This window comes from Ctenocephalides felis, unplaced genomic scaffold, assembly GCF_003426905.1.
Source record: "Ctenocephalides felis isolate EL2017-DRISC unplaced genomic scaffold, ASM342690v1 CF-g0.4_SCAFFOLD_01886, whole genome shotgun sequence".
In the NCBI taxonomy this organism is placed as follows: domain Eukaryota; kingdom Metazoa; phylum Arthropoda; class Insecta; order Siphonaptera; family Pulicidae; genus Ctenocephalides; species Ctenocephalides felis.
In genome coordinates, this window is record NW_020538040.1 from 22499776 (window position 1) to 22510022 (window position 10247).

Genomic DNA, 10247 nt, shown 5'->3' on the forward strand with positions numbered 1-10247 from the left:
TAAACCAGTCACAATGCATGGATTTTTTGTGATCGTAACCGGTAAAAAACAATTCTTTGAATTTTACACATGATATGTTAGCACATCAACCAACGGAACAAAGAATTTGTACAAAAATTCTTTTCTTTATAATTTTACTATTATGATTCAATGTCCATTATTTTTTTATAATTATGACGCATCGTTATTATTACTATGGTAAATAATTCTGTGATGAGCGCTCAGGTAGAAAAAGTAGAGAATATATTAATGAGCGTCTAGGTAATTTTGGCATCCGTCATAACAGTTTATAATTAAATCACCTAAAATATTATTTTGAATGTTCTTAATTTTTAATTCAAGTTTCGCAAAACAACTCTGTTAGATGACCCAGTTTTATTCATGTCTTTACAATGAATACAAACTAGTTTAAATTTAATTTATTTGGACAAAGTATAGTAGTTTAAATTCGGAGAATTCAAAAAAATTATGTTGGAAGAGAAATTTAGTAAATATTCGTTTTATTGTAATATTTTTACCTTTGTTTGAATTCCTCTTTTTTAATTTTGATTAATTTTAAATTTTGTTGCTTCTTAATCGATACTAGATGAAGCATATTGTATAATATTCTGATGAGCACTTTAAAATGAAATCTCAGTTGATATAAAAATTCATTTTTCTGCCAGGTTTTCCTACATTAGCAAATTTTTTAAAAATAACGCAAGCTTTCATAAGAGTTTTATTTATTTTTTCGCAGTTGGATAAAATAACATAACAATAATGAAATAAAACTAAGAAAATGAAATATATTTGGCTAAAATAACAAAGCAATGACATAGAACTGAGAAAATAAAATATATTCATTTTTTAATGAGGTTTTCTAGGGTTTTCAATACGGTTTATCAAGAGACTTGGCATATAACATTTCATTCTATATTTTTCTGTAATAAATGATCATTTATTATTTATTTTTGTGATACTCGGAGTTTTTATTTTCATCTCGATTTTATTCTAATTGTAATCTAAAAGACAGTATTTTGACACATTGTTGTTCATAATTCATCTTCCGAAAGTTTTTCCAAATCGAGCCATGATTTGAACTCTATTTCATTACATTTTACAAGTAATATTGATGATGCTATAATTAATAATTCTAATATAACATACTCTAATTATAATGATTCTTCTTCAATGTTACGAAATTCAAATTATTTTCTGAATAAATATAGTATTTCTTATGTTCAGTATTTTGTGCTCAAAAGAATTTTGCTATTGCAAATATTAAATTTGTTGATTTTTTTTCAATATTATACATTGAGAATTTTTTTAATAAAAAAAATTTTAATTCAGAAGTATTAGTATTAATAAATTCGACTTATTTGTCATTGGACAATATATCATTTAATGAACTTCATTAAATGAATTTGATATTGTTGGAAAGTATAATGTACCTACATACAATACACATCATCTTATGATGATATCTTTATTTTGATAAACAATAAAATTTAAAATAAATACAATTTGAAACCGAGGAAATCAAATTAAAGGTAAAATATTAGAACGAAACGAATATTTATTATATTTCTTTCATAGATTTCCGAAATATTTTTATAATATTTTTTTATATATATTTTTGGAGTAATTCTTCTTTATGGTTACAAAATTCATGTTATTTTCTGAATTTTGTGCTCACAAGAATTTTGGTATAACACATATTAAATTTCGTGAATTTCTTTAATATTAGACATTATTAGACAAGACTTCCCACAAACAGTTTTTTTGTTCTTGATCATTTATTATTTTTAAACTCTCAAACGATATACAATGCTGTATTTATTCTGAATTTACTATTTTTTTAACTTCTTGTATGGTGAGTTATAGTAATCGCAAAAAAATCGAAAACAAAAATTTTTGCATATCTTTAGTTTCAAGACTTTCTGAACATTTTGACATTGCTTAGAAAAAATTGATGTATGTATGTGTGTGTGTTTGCGTATGTACTGATACAAATTTTCGTCGACGATCGAGCACGGATCAACCGATTTGAATGATTCACACAACATTCGATTTCCATTGATGGGGAGACGTGCTGATTAGCTTTTGGTAAAGGCAGGTCCAGTCGTTTCAATGTTACGGGGCAAAAGTGCCAAAAATTGCAATTGAGTCTTTGAGAGAACAAAGCAGCCGATTTAAATGATTCAAAAGCATCTTATTTACATTGACGGAATAAAATTTGAAGATTCAGTATGATTTTTTAATAAAAATTCCATTTTGCAGTCAAAAATTATCAGTGGGCATATGCATATCAATTATCAGATATTTTATAGAGATTTTATTATTGAAATCAACTTCACTTCATTATTGAGTACACATTTCAAAGTTATCAAATAAATCTAGTTTTTCAAAATATTGAAAAAAATTTAAAGCTCTTTTTAAGGCACGATGTCAAGCACCACCAGTTACCGTTTGTGTATTAATTATAAATCTATTATCAATTTAATTAGTACAAAGTTGCAACAATACCACTACATCAATGAACAATTCCATTTGAACTGTATCCATTCCTATGTAATCTAATTTTCAGTTATCATGTATCATAATCACATCGGCCTACATAGACAACATAGCATACAATTAAATTTAAAATTTAGTGAATGCAAAAATCCGTTATATGTGCAAATAGTCGATTTTCCGTAATTGTCTCGTGTATGTACCTATTGTGTTCGGTCGTGTTATGTTGTCCGTCGTCGTCCATGAGGCGAATTCGTTCGGTGAAACCGCGAATGTCCTATATTATCATTAAATACGGCAAGTTCGCTCATGTGAGACGACAGAAGCGGAAAAACACGTCACCCCGGGCAATCGTACTGCACCTAGGTGAAACACGGGGAAAATGGTAGTAATGGACAGAACTAGTGGTGCATGGCATCGTGCCTTAAGGCAAATTGCTATTTGTTTCTGTACCAAAAATTATTTTTTTTAAAAAAGCTGTAAAATTTTCTGCAAACTTTGAAAAAATTAGATTTTTGAGAATTTTGATTTTTTGAACTTTTTAAATCATTTGCGCTGCGTTAGCTGTATCGAGTAAAAATATCGAAGCGCGTAAGCGCCGCGTCGCAGTCTAACGCATAAACATTGGTACGGAACCCATAGCAATGTAAATAAAATTTGTCCTTATTATTAAAATCTCTATAAAATATCTGATAATTTGATATCCATATGTCTAATGACCATTTTTGACCGCCAAATAGCATTTTTTTACTTTCTCTATTGGATCTCCAAAATCGCTAGACCTGCCTTCCCAAAAACTTAATCAGGTCTTCATTTCGATAATACAAATATAATGTATTTTGTACCATTCAAGTCGAATGCATCGATCTCACAAAATCTGAAGTGCCGTTTTTGGCACTTTTTGCTCTGTATCTTCGAAACGGCTGGATCTGCCTTTGCAAAAAATTGATCAGCACGTCTCCCTAATAATACGAATTGAATGTTTTTTAAATTATTCAGATCTGTTGATCCGCGTTCCCGAAATCGTCGACGAAAATTTGTATCCGCACACGCACACACATACATTGATTTTTGCTAAGGTATGCCAAAACGTTCAGAAGCTTTTGAAATGTAAAGATATATAAAAAAATATTTTCGTTTTTTTTTTTTGCGATTACTATAACTTAAGTTTATTAAGCCTTATTCAAAAATTTGCTAGTTTTAGTAACGTTGCCGTGACTGTATATAAAGCTTCATTTATCCTCAAAAAAATTGTCTTTTAAAATATGAATTTAAATTATGAATTAATAAGGTGACCATACGTCCTAGGGGACGTCTATTAATCACGTGAGCCTTAAAGGGGGTGCAGTTTCTATCTTTTGTTTCAGCTTTTTCTAAAAGCAATATTTTATATCCCGGATTTATATCATTCGTCCTGAATAGTTCCGAGTTTTAAAAAAGTATAGATTTTAATAGAATCTTCGCTCTTACTAAAAAGGCCATAATAACAATCCTGCCAGATGTTGAGCGTCATTGCCTCAGTCTTGTCGCATTAGGGGGCGTCCATTAATCACGTGAGCGAGTTTTTAAGGATTTTTAGACCCCCCTCCCCCTTGGTGATATTCAAAATTACCCCCCCTCCCCCACCAAACATTACGTGTATTTTTAGTTACGTGAAAAAACTGTAAATTTTTTGATCTTTTTTGAAAATGTTTGAACTTTTTCATAACACATAGTGAAACAAAATAAATACACGTGATATCTTGCTATACCCCTCCCTCCCCCACGTGATATTTCGTGATTTTTTGTCAAACCCCCCCTCCCCCTAAAAACCTCACGTGATTAATGGACGCCCGCTTAGAGAGTTTAAACTTGTACCTTCGAAAGTTTTTTTGATAGTGTTTTTTTCATGTTTTTTTGGGGACATATTTATTGTTATTTATAATTATTTATATTAAAATTGAACTTATGCCAGTACTAGTAATTTTGATCAATTTTATTGCAACTATGAGGGTTTTGATGGATATTTGATTATTTATTCTTTTTTTTCCTTTTTGTCCGTACTTCCCCTATGTGTTTAATATCAGAATCGCTGTCAATAATAAACACTCATCTATTTATTTATTTCTTCATTTTATTGGATTTGTTCGTGAGCACTGCCAGCATTGTTGTAATGATAAATATATATTTGTTCTTTGTTACCAAAAGTAAAAAAATTTGTTTTATTATTATAAATAACGATTACATTGATTGATTTTAATTGAAGCATTGTTGTATTATGTTCAAGAATTTTATTTTTTATGTGAGGGAAGCAAGAATGTAGGCTCAATATATTTTTTGTCGACTTATCGCTTTTATTTTAATGGACTTTTAGTTTCGATGTCCCTTAATATTTGTCTATCACAGACGTTTTATTTTTGAATTCTTCGACTAATAGAGATAATGTTTGTGTACAAAAGAATTCGATGACTCCAAGCTCATAAACGTATCTAAAATTAAATTAGAACCAGTTTTTTTCCTAAGTTTCTCTATTTAAAATATGCAATATTACTGTTTGTAACAATAGTTGACAATATATATTTATATTATATATATAAGTGTTCTGGATATTATTAACTGTGATTCAAATTACTGAACTAAAAGCTTCATTCAACCTAAAAAAAATGGTTAATTTAAAACTTATGAACTACGAGCTTTCTTTTTCTTTAATCAAATTTTATTTATTTATTCATTAATTTAAAAACAATAATTGTATTAATACATAGTATTTTTTTAAATTTATAATCAACAGTTTCTGGTGAAGGGCACAACCTATATCCTCGAAACAAGGATTTTTTTTTTTTTTGAAAAAAATAGGCTTTAGTTCAGAAGTTTATATGAAATCGTTATATAAACATACATACATATGTATATTTATACATACATACATAATACATATACATACATAGTATGTATATGTATTACATACATATAGACAGTAAAACACAATTTCCTAGGAAACAAACCAAAATGGAAAAAGCGTATTATGCGGGATGGAGTCAATATTTCGTAGTGAAAAACTCGAAAGCATGATCGTTTTATCAAGTTTCTACTGTGTTTTTTTACGAATGATTTACTCAACTAAATTGCGCCTTTGAGGAAACTTCCCTAAAACACGTTCGTCAACCATAGTTGTAATTTGAATATATTTTCATCTATTTCAGAAACAAAAACTAATATTACACTAACTTTACGTACTGCATATTACAATATTATTGCAATAAATAAGTTTTTACTTTGAACCTTCAGCGAATGAGTTGAACTTTGGCTTTGTTTTTGTACGTTGATGAAACACCCATGTTTTATGCATTAATCATACTTGTAGTAATATTAGACTATTCTGAAATCAAATAATAAAAATCATTCTATGAGTTAAATATTTATATACTTTTACGTATTTTTTTAATTAAACGAGATTTATTATTGAGTCCTTTTTAAGTCAGCAAAGCGCCTGATACTTCGGCTACTACATTCAAATTTTGTAAGCACCAAAAATTTTTTTGATCATTATTCTAAAATGTAAAATGGTTATATATGAGATATCTGAGAAATATCGTAATTTTATCAATTTATACTACTAATAAAAGCTGTTGTAGGTGATTTTGAAAACAAAATAAAGTCATTAATCGCGGTAACTTTAGGACCTCGTTCAAATTCATTTTCGACAACAGTTTTTCGTTATGGGCTCTTAACTTTACGGACCCTAAATTGTTGCATATGTTGCTCTTTTGTGACTAGCATACATTGTGCATGTAGTATGTAATAAAATTTCTAATAATGTAATATTCTGTGAAATTTAAAGACAAAACAATGTGCTGCGTTGCGTTATCATTGTACGGTGTGTTAAATTTATCACACTGTAAAAATAAGTTATTTCTGTATTATATTGTAATTGGATTACAAATAATTTTTGTATGATTGTAATGGATAAATTTTTGAACTACATAGTTTAACTTTAACACGTTTTTCCCATGTCAGTTATATGTGTCTGACGCTAAGAATTTCTACATGAGCCATGTCAGACATATATCTCTCTATCAGGAACGAAACATGAAAATTTCTTGGTTTCGAAAAAAAGTTTTACTATAATACCAAAATAGTGTTTTTACAGTAATTATAGATTTTTTTTCTTTAGACATAAAGTTTCTTTGTTATATTTTTAACTAAATTATTTAATAAAGTTATCATTGCCAATGTGAATTTTTTGCTGATACTATCGTGGCAATAAACGTGTTTATAGGTAAAATAATAAAAATAAGGAAATATCTATAATGCTGGTCCAATACCAATAAGGGATTATTTTAAAAAAAAAATTAGAATTTGAATTTATATTGATAGAGCAGTCCAAAGTAGTTCTCAACTTTTTTGTTGGACTTCTACTTTTACGATCAAAATATGGGAAAAATGTTGTATGTTATCGAATATGCATCGAATATATTAATTGTGCAATACTTATCACATGCACGTGCTAAACAAATTAAAAGTTTCATAAGATTCTTTCATAATTTATATATTTTCACATATACACTAATTTAGCCTATTTTATCCAGTTGTGACTAAACTCTTATCCTTAAAAGTATTTTTTGACTTTTCCAATTATCGAATGGAATACAAAGTAGTCACAGAAAAATCGAAAATGAAATTTTTTACATATCTTTACGTTTCAAAGGTTTCTGAATATTTTGGCATACCTTAGAAAAGTGCCAGAAATGGTAATCCAGTTCTTGAGATAACGGAGAGTGCGATTTTAATATCTGCAAAAACATTTTATTTGTATTAACTAAATGAAAAATATGTTATGGCAAGGCAAGGCTATGTTATGTAGCAGTTTTCATACAAAATCGTACTAAATACTGTCAAAAGCTATGTGGTTGCTTTGCAGTCAGGCGTTTTAAATAGAAAACGCACAAATGTCAAAAAACGGTGATGGTATTTCTTATAACTGGATCTCTGTGATATGGTTCAATATATTCTTTGTGATATAGTTCATTCTGACAGTATTTAGTACGATTTTGTATGAAAACGTAACATAGCCTTGCCATAAACTTGGACTATTTTACGACAGAATCGGCCCATAAATTTTTGGAGAGGTCTTGCGGTCTTGCGGTTTTGGAGATCCAATGAAAAAAGTAAATAAAAAATGTCATTTGGCAGACAAAATAAATTATTAGACATATGCTTATCAAATTATCAGACATATTATAGCGATTTTAATAAGGACAAATTTTGTTTACAAATTTCTAATCGGTATTATTCGGTACGGGAAGTTCCAAAAATTTGCCTTAAGGCACGATGCCATGCTCTAGATTTTTACTTGAGATTATATTTGAGATTTCAACGATTTTCTTAATTTATAATATCTGCAAATCAATAAGGAAATTATTTTGAGCCGACAAAGCAGTTTTGTTAGATAAAATAGCATCAATCAAATATCCCTGTGCTGGCAAATCGTACGTGGGAATCAAAACAAATAAAACAAAACACGTCTGTAAGAAAAATCATTTATTGTTGTTTTATGAATATAATAATTAGATTGTCATAAAATGTAGTGCCTATCCTCGTCCGCAATCGCTTATCTATAATATACTTTTAGCGGCAAAAAGCACTGCGAAAGAGTTTTATCAAAACGATAGCCTTGTAAAATTTACAACGATATCGCGTTCAGCTGCGAGAGCGTGTTGTCTGTATGATATTATCGCGAGTATATAGTTTTACACATATGATGATCATATGCACATTCTGTATGATAGGTGTTACTGTTAATGTTTGTTTTAGAGATATCGCTGGCTATCTGTCAGCGTGCGGAAACACTGTTGTTTGGCATTTGTTGGAAAAAGACAATGTGAAACGATTGACTAGGTGTAAGTGGCACTTTGCCTTAAAGGGGCATTCTAGGGGAGCGTCCATTAATCACGTGGTCGAGTTTTTAAGGATTTGGATCCCTCCTCCCTCTTGGTGATACTTGGTGATATTCAAAATTTTGGACCTCTTCCTCCCCCTTTGTGATTTTTCAAACTAACCACCTTCTCCACCCAACATCAGGTGTATCGTAAAATTTCTGAATAAAATTGGATTTTTTTTTATTCGGGTGTAAAATAAATGCACGTGATATCTTACTAGGCTCCCTATCCCCCTTTGTGATATTTCATATTTTATTAACGTGATTAATGGATAGACCCATAGATAAAAAAATTAACTATCTATTTTAATATCTCTCAAACACATTTATAATATCAGTAATTATAGTAATTATAGTGCACAAACACGTGCCTGTATCGTATAAAAGGGCCCATTATTTCAAATTTTAATGAATTTATATAATTCAACCAATTTTCGTACACTTTTTTTCGTAGGCATGCTGCAAGAACTTCATCGCTATGTTAATTTTCTTAAGAAATTTAATAAATTATTTTGTGAAATATTAAGCATTTGCTATAAGAAATTACTGGCACGATTACATATATCATGTACGTAGTCCTTGATATTGCTTAATAATTTAAATTTATTGTAACATTTTTTACACAATTAGATAAGTTTTGTAGATTGCTCGTTAGGTGACTCTGATATAAAGAATCTATTTAGATAACTATTAATTAATATCTTTGAACGATGTACAAATCCGTAAATTAGAGATTTTTGCGAAAACGGTTACAAAAAACACTTTTTTGCTAATTTCAAAAAAAATGGTTTGTCCGAACGTCTTGCAAACATAATCGTGGCTCCTCCGAGTTTAATCCCATGGCTTTTGTGAAAATTTATGAAATCTGGTCAGCCGTTTTTGAGAAAACGTTGACAAAATTCAATTTTTGACTCATCACAACACAAAAGCGACTTTCAATACTTTGACTATCATAGTTTCTCAAACTTTGATGAATTTTTAAAATTATACAACTTGTCGTAGGGCCGTAAAATATTTGTATGTTTAGTATGACCATGATCCTCTCATCAAAAAAATTTCATCAAAATGGTTCAACATTTTTTTCAGCATTTAATTACGAGGAAACGGATCGACTGATCTTTACTAAAAACTAGCCAATGCGATTCCCAACCAATATCTTTCAAACAGTTTTTGAATTTTCAAAATCTTTTCAAAATTCCGAGCTAAAACATGGTCGATTTTTTTTCACTTTTTTGCTAAATACAAAGAAACGGCTTAGCCGATGCAAAATTTATCGATGCGAGTAATCCTTATTAGGACAGATTAAATAGCTTTTAAATTTTTAAAATCGGTTCCAAGATCAAAAATCGGCTCACACACACATACTTTTTTCAAATTTGGTCTCATTCCATTCAGAATGACTTGAAACGTCGCGAAAACCTAAATTTACCAAATCAGAATAAATCAATGCATTTTTGTTTCCATTATTTCTACGTAAGACGCAATAAATACTGAGCAATAATTATTAGCATGTTAAAACAATGACTCATAATAACAATAGAGTAATTTAAAACGATTATAAAAGTTATATGCAAACGCGACAATATTTTTTACAACAACAAATATATGACTCGTATTCCTGGAATTTTACTAAAGGAAATCTTATGTTTATAACGATGTCATCGACCATATTTACAAGTCGATATTATATGTTTCAAATTTCAATATTAATAAAAAAATTGATTTTTTGAAGGAGAAGTTTATACTTATAATTATAATTTTTCGCCTTGTAAATTTTGTTTTCTCGACGTTTCAAGTCATTATGAATCATTTGGGACCAAAATTGGAAATAGTACAT